The sequence below is a fragment of the Nematolebias whitei genome, chromosome 16 (assembly GCF_014905685.2).
Source record: "Nematolebias whitei isolate Nwh7 chromosome 16, NemWhi1, whole genome shotgun sequence".
In the NCBI taxonomy this organism is placed as follows: Eukaryota; Metazoa; Chordata; class Actinopteri; order Cyprinodontiformes; family Rivulidae; genus Nematolebias; species Nematolebias whitei.
Window position 1 is genome coordinate 40,675,908 of NC_056513.1, and position 7,267 is coordinate 40,683,174.

The following is a 7,267-nucleotide window of genomic DNA, read 5'->3' on the forward strand; positions in this document are numbered from 1 at the left end:
GTGGAGTCGTGTAAGGAGTTTTCTTCTTGTTCTGCTGCACAGAAAATTAGCTCTACTCACAGGAAGTGATTAGTATCTGGAATACACAATGGAAGGTGTTGCTTTGCACAGAGAGAATACACATGGCCCCACATGTTTTACTGCAGGGCTTGGATAAAGGTTACATTAATGCACACAAAGCTGAACACACCAGTTTAATGTTGGATGCTGACAGTTGCTATGGCAACACAGTATTTGCTCCATAAATAGAAAATCAGATTGGAGGCACTTAAATGTCCACAATGGTTTGGAATGATGTTTCCCTTTATGAATATTATTTTTTATTTTCTTGTGTGTAACTTGAATGATGTGTTTAATTCCACTTCTTAAGGGTTGCAACGTTAAAAAGGGTATGGTTGTTGTCTGTGCGTGAATTTATAAAGCACAAGTCAAGTTGACCCAAGTGCTTTACAGTCAAACCAGGATAACAATACATCAAATTAAAATAAGCAAAAAATAACCATCAAGTATTCACAGAAAAGTGTAGCAGACATCTATGGAATTACTTGACCGGGTCATGTTTGTAAATGGGAACTGGTTCCCTTTGTAAAATAATAACAAAAAGAAAAGGCGTTAGGTAAGATCTAAGCTTATGCTGTGTTCAAAAAGGTCTTAATGAGATATTTAAACGTATCATCTGAGCTGTGACCATATTAAAAGGTGAATTGATGTCCATGTTTGGAGCAGGCGCTGTCAAAGCCTGATCGTTATATTTGAATCTGGAGGAACTTGTTGTTTGACTGGACGGCACCTGCTGGTGTGTTCAGGAGATCAGTTAACAGGAAACAACCTTTTAAACCTTAAGTTAATTTAAAATCAACAGGAAGTCATCAGAGATGCCATGAATGGTTAGGGGTTGTTGTACCTGTCAGAATACCACTGGCTCTTTCACCTCCTTAAGATATTGCAGTTTTGGTTTGACAAGAATCCACCGGCAGCGTGTCTCTGTACCTGCTCGAGCCCCGCTTTGAACCCATCATGGCTTCCACCCCAACATTGAGGAATTATTCTACTGGAGGATTATTATTAATGTTAATCTTGTGTTTATATTTCCCTCGTTATTATTACCTGAAGAAGTTTTCAGGAGCAGCTACATTAAGTGATGTTGCACATCTGTGTAGCTGTTTCCTGTTTAGTATTAAATCTGGAATGAATGGTTCTATTGGACACCAAATCTGCAGGAACGAATTACGTTTAAGGGCACACGTCCTCTGCTTCAGATATGATGTTAGAGCCTGTGGCGTTCACAAGCAGATATATTTTAGTTTCCACGTGTTACTTACAACACACCATTGTGCACTCGCTGGAATAAAATAATTTGTCCGTAACGAGCTGAACTAGATGCTGATTTGTCTGTTGCACCCCCACCTCCAGGCAGGTGGTGATGTGTGTCTGCTACTGAAATATGTGATGAGCTGCTGGACAAATGAATGAAACTTGCAGAAAGTAATTCTTGTTTTTGGAGCTAATCCAGTTGAAGAAGGCGACCGCAGCTACATAAGTTACTTTAGAAAACACAGAAAAGGCTGCAGCTCAGACAGATTTACAGACACTGAGCTAAAGTTTGTTGTGGTAGTAGCTCCGAGTCATTCACAACACTTAACTCTGCGGATGATGTTTCCACAATATTGCTTGAGATTGTACATAAAGTTATTTCAAGACTTGAACAAAACCGCTACAACTTTATCATTTCTCATTATGAGATTATCTCAGTCTAAAACTCTGGCATGAAAGGCGACCGGTGAGATACGTTCCTTCACTGTCTGCTCTGCACAGATCTAACTCACAGGTTAGATTCATGGCAGGGATCAGAAGTGTGTTCACATGGCAGCAAAAAGACCAAACCATCAACACGTAGCTAGCTGCAAGAAGAGAGCTGCCTTTCAGTAACCAGCGGGTTCCACCCAAACTCAAACATCCTGAGGCACAAATAATAACTGAGTGGAAGGTCTGACAATGCATCAGGAAGAAGCCCCCCCCCCCAGGATGAACCGATGAGGCAGCAGAAGCCAGATTGTGACAAACAGGAAGAGAAGCTTTTGTGAAGACCATGGGAATAAACTTGGTCTTCTGCAGACTGAGGAAGCAGCTGATTCAAAGAAATCTGCCAACATGGAGGCTCGGGTTACACAGAGCTTTATTTATGAAGCACCTTAAAACAACCACAGCGTGCATTTAAAATCAAAGAACATTTAAACACAAGACACAAAGAATGAAACGATAAGATCTATAAAAACAATCAAACAGGAGGTGCTAATTAAACAAGTCTCAGGCTGTGCCAAAGATCCGGGCATCCATTGCAACCATTATATGTGAAGGGGACAAGTCCCCCCACATTAAAAAAACGTTCATTTGGACCCCCCCACTTTTACTATGAAACATTAGTTCTGTCGGCACAGTTTCTCTTTCTTCATGAACAAATCCATTCCACTTGATTAATAGGAGAATACTCAAGCTACTAAAACTCCACCCCAGGTTTTCCAGGTTACCTCCAACTCTCCACCGTCTCTTCCTGCCTCTGTAGAAAACACGTACAGGTGGAGGAGGTGGAGGTACCTGTGTTACTCACTCTCCAGTTTAGCAGCTTAGTGCAGGCAGTGATTAACCAGGGGGTTGATCATCAACATATATTCATGTTAGGAGGATGTTTGAGAGGAGCTACATCTGTAGCATGTTATCAGTAACTGTGAGGCTGCAGGTGTAAGAGACGTGGTGTGTTCAGGTGCATTAAAGTTGAAATGTCTTTAAACCCCCACACCTTATTGTCCTCAAGATTCATGAGAAACATCATTTAGATGAGGAGTGTTGAACACAAGTAAAAAAGTTCAGTGGTGATGTTTTTTTATTTAGTGCCGACCTGACGCTCTGTATTAAAGTTCAAATGTCTTTAAACCCACAGCTGAATTTACACAAACTTGATGAGAAACATGTTTTAAATGTGTGGAATTAAAGGAAATCTAGGTGAAATGCTGCTTTTCTGTTCACTAGTGAACACCTTTTTTTAACACGCGCACGCACGCGCGCACACACACATCATTGTGTCCCCCCCCCCCCCCCCACACACACACACACACACACACTTTATGGATGCTTCTGACCCCCTTGGGTCCGGGAATAAAAAAAAAAAGTTTGTAGAAGAGTTTTAGTGGTGGAGAGTTGACTTGTCTGATGTGGAGAGAGATCAGTGCATAATCTGGTAGCAGCAACACAAAACGCTTTGTTCTCTCTGAGCCTCTGTTTGGACCTCGGCAGCTGATCAGCTGACCTGAGGCACCAAGCAGGTGAGTAGGCAAAGCAGCTGAGAGGTAGGATGGGACCGTTTAACCTTTTTAAAACAAATATAATTATCTTCAAAATGAACAGGCAGCCAGGGTTAGAGGTCGCAAACAGCAGACAGGACTCAACATACAGGATATGAACAAAAAACTTTTCTTCTGACAGCGTTTAACACATGAAGGCAGGGATTGAGACAAACAACACTCTGAGAAACAGACTTCTAGCTGCAGTAGTTTACAGAAACATCAGAACCGAGGGTGGGTCCAGAGAACAGAGTGGCTGTCCTGTGGGAGTTCATGAACTGATAACGAATGAGCCTGTTAGTAGACATAAGCCAGATGATGGTAGTTAGGGCAACAAAGTCCATGCTCAATAATCCAGGTATACAATCCAACATTTTTCAGTCTGAAAATGTTGCGTAGTTAGGACAGTTAACACATCTAAATGGTAAATGGAATGGACTTCTATAACACCTTTTCATCTTATCAAAATACTTAAAGCTCTTTACAACACACTCTGTGCCTCATTTACCTCCAACACACAAATTCATACAACACTCTACTACATCTATACAAAGATAATCTGAATCTGCAGAGACTAATCAGAGCTTTATCACATTCATGCACTGATGAGACACACATCAGAGGCAGTGAGGGGTTCAGTGTCTTGCCCAGGGACACTTCAGCATGTGACTGCTGGTGGAATCAAACCCCCAACTCTCGCATTGGAGGACGACTGTTCTAACCACTCAGCCACAGCCGCCCCACAGTTAAAAAGTCCTGCTCAGGAAAGATCAGCTACAGGAGATTCACAGAACATCTGAGTCGTCTGTTCAGATCAATGCCATCAACAGCTTGACTCACATGCATGTACACACTGTCACATCAATGTACTGCTACAGTTTTTACATAAAGAAAGTATTCAAATATGCTTCCAGCAGCTGCTTAAAACTGCAACTGGCATAAATTTTAAAGCAAGATGTTCCGACAACAAGGGGCCAGTCGCATCTTTAAGGGAATAAAACATGAGATGTGTGATCACAGCATGAATCCTAAAATCTTAGTTCTTGGTTCTGCTCAGCTGTGCAGCAACACAAAGCTGAGAAATTATCTAAAACCTGTCAAATGTTTAGTGTCCGGTCCAAACGTTCTGACAACCACTAGCTCCAGAGATGAAACCTGTGAAAGAACAGTCTGTTTTAGGTTTTTAGGTTTGCTGGCTGCAACCACCTTGAACTGGGTTGACTCCAAATGGTAATAGTTTTGTTGTGGAGGTACATCAAATGATACTTTCATTCAGATTTGTTCAGTGGTCCATGAGATGGTTTAATAACAAACACACACGAGCAAAACCATTATTGCGCTGAGTAAGAATTTTGTGTGTGTGTGGTCACCATGAGCGACTGATGAAATGTGTACTGTTTGAACCCTGGACCAGTGCCTTAGTGACAGTTGTTGCTGAATCTGGTCAAACTGGGTCTGACGCATTCCATGGATCAGTTCTGCTTTCAGATTCTCTCTGTCTTGTACAGAGTTTCACCTCCAGGTATTTAGACCAATTAATAATCTCACAAGTTCAGTTGTGAAACTTACGCCTTAGAGGAGTTGAAAGGGGAGAGGGTGTGACCCTGAGGCCATCTTATCACCAGCAAACTGGTTATTTCCACTATGGGAGTATGTTGCTTGTGAGTCCGCAGATTGAAGCAGTCCTTTGTATGAAGAACGAAATGTCTCAGCAAAAAAAAAAAAAAAAAAAAACGTCCAGATGACCTGACTGAACATTGTTGGATTTTTACCTGGATTATTGAGCTTGAACTTTGGTGTTCAGTTGTGAAAGTTTATCAAAGGTGAGAAAGTGTCATAATGACGGAGTTTACCCAGAGAAAATGGACTGAAGGACAACAGACTCAGGGTCAAAAATAGAAGGTGATTTATTTTTACAGTGATAATAATAAACAGTCTTATATACAGGAGCTGAAACTGAAAACCCCTGGATGGGAAAGGGGAGGTGATTAGAGTCTTATTGGTTGGAGGATGGATGATATGATGGACAGAAAAAACAATATTCCTCTTACTGTGAATGACAGGTGGAGTGACACAGGGTGGAGATATAATGAATCCAAATTCCAGCAAGAGGTAGATGCACGGGTGGAGCGTGGAGGCCGAGGCAGGAGGGGTATCAGTTTGGTTAGAGTCCACGAGGAGAAACTTGAGCTCAGGTAGGTACAGATCAATCCACAGGGGCCCTGCCACCAAGGAGCTTTTTAACCACCTTGGTGACCTCAGCACCAGAGATTGGAGAGACCAACCCATAGTCCCCAAGCGCCGCTTCCTCAGTGGAAGACATGCCAGTGGGATTGAGGTCTTCGAAGTATTCTGCCCACCGACCCACGACATCCTGAGTTGAGGTCAGCAGCCCATTACCCACACTATAAATAGTGTTGGTGGCATACCGCTCCCCCCCCCCCCCCCCCCCCCGAGACGCCGAATGTGGACCAGAATCGCCTCAAAGCCATACCGAAGTCATTCTCCATGGCCTCTTTGAACTCCTCCCACGCCCGAGTTTTTGCCTCAGTGAATACCCAAGCTGCAGGTCGCTTGGACTGCTGGTACCCATCAGCTGCTTCCAGCATCCCACAGGCCAAAAAGGCCCGATAGGACTCCTTCTTCAGCCTGACAGCATCCCTCACCGCCGGTGTCCACCACTGGGTTTAAGGGTTACCGCCACAACATACCATACCATATGGTCATACATCAGTAGTGAGTTTATATCACAGATAAAAAAACCGAACAAAACAAAAATAATAAAAACACCATCAGCAGAGGTGGATTGCAAGCCATGTACACGGGCGCCATCTTCCCGGAAGTTAGGCACCAACAGGCACCATCAATCTTACGGCCACAGCTCCGATAAGCTGCCTCAACAATAGAGGCACAGAACCTTTCCCACTCTGACTCAATGTCCCCCACCTCCCCCGGAACGTGTTCATAGCTCTCCCGGAGGTGGGAGTTAAAGCTCCGTCTCACAGGAGACTCTGCCAGATGTTCCCAGCAGACCCTCATAATACGTTTGGATCTGCCAGGTCTGACCGGCATCCTCCCCCACCATAAGCGCCGACTCACCACCAGTTAGTGGTCAGTGGACAGCTCTGCCCCTCTCTTCCCCCGAGTGTCCAAGACATGCCCCCACAAATCATATGAGATGACAACAAAGTTAATCATCGAACTGCGGCCTAAGGTGTCCTGGTGCCAAGAGCACATATGGCCACACTTAAGCTTGAACATGATGTTCGTTACGGACAATCAATGACGAGCACAGAAGTCCAACAACAGAACACCACTCGGGTTCAGATCAGGGGGGGGGCGTTCCTCCCAACCACACCCCTTTTTGTCTCACTGTCATTGCCCACGTGAGCGTTGAAGTCCCCCAGTAGAACAAGGGAGCTCCCAGGAGGCACACTCTCCAGTACCCCCTCTAAGGACTCCAAAAAGGGTGGGTAATCTGAGCTGCTGTTTGGCGCATAAGCACAAACAACGTCAGAACCCGTCCCCCCACACGTATGTGGAGGGAGGGTACCCTCTCGTTCACCAGGGTGAACCCCAACGAACAGGCGCCAAGATGGGGGGCAACAAGTATGCCCACTCCTGCTCAGTGCCTCTCACCAGGGGCAACTCCAGAATGGAAGAGTGTCCAACCCCTCTCAAGGAAATTGGTTCCAGATCCAGAGCCATGTGTTGAGGTGAGTCAGATTATTTCTAGCCGGAACCTCTCAACCTCACACACCAGCTCAGGCACCTTCCCCACCAGAGAGGTGACATTCCACATCCCAATAGCCAGCTTTTTTAGCCGAGGATCAGACCACCAGGGTCCCCGACCTCGGCCACCACCCATACTACATTGCACCCGACCCCTTTGGCCCCTCCCACAGGTGGTGAGCCCATGGGAAGGGGGA

At 44.8% G+C, this 7,267-nt stretch overlaps 1 protein-coding gene across 1 annotated transcript in view; it reads left to right on the forward strand.

The window, feature by feature from the left end:
* Positions 1 to 7,267, forward strand: part of LOC119423200 (protein FAM83B-like) — a 33,776-nt gene that overhangs the window by 1,210 nt on the left and 25,299 nt on the right. The window lies entirely within an intron of this gene.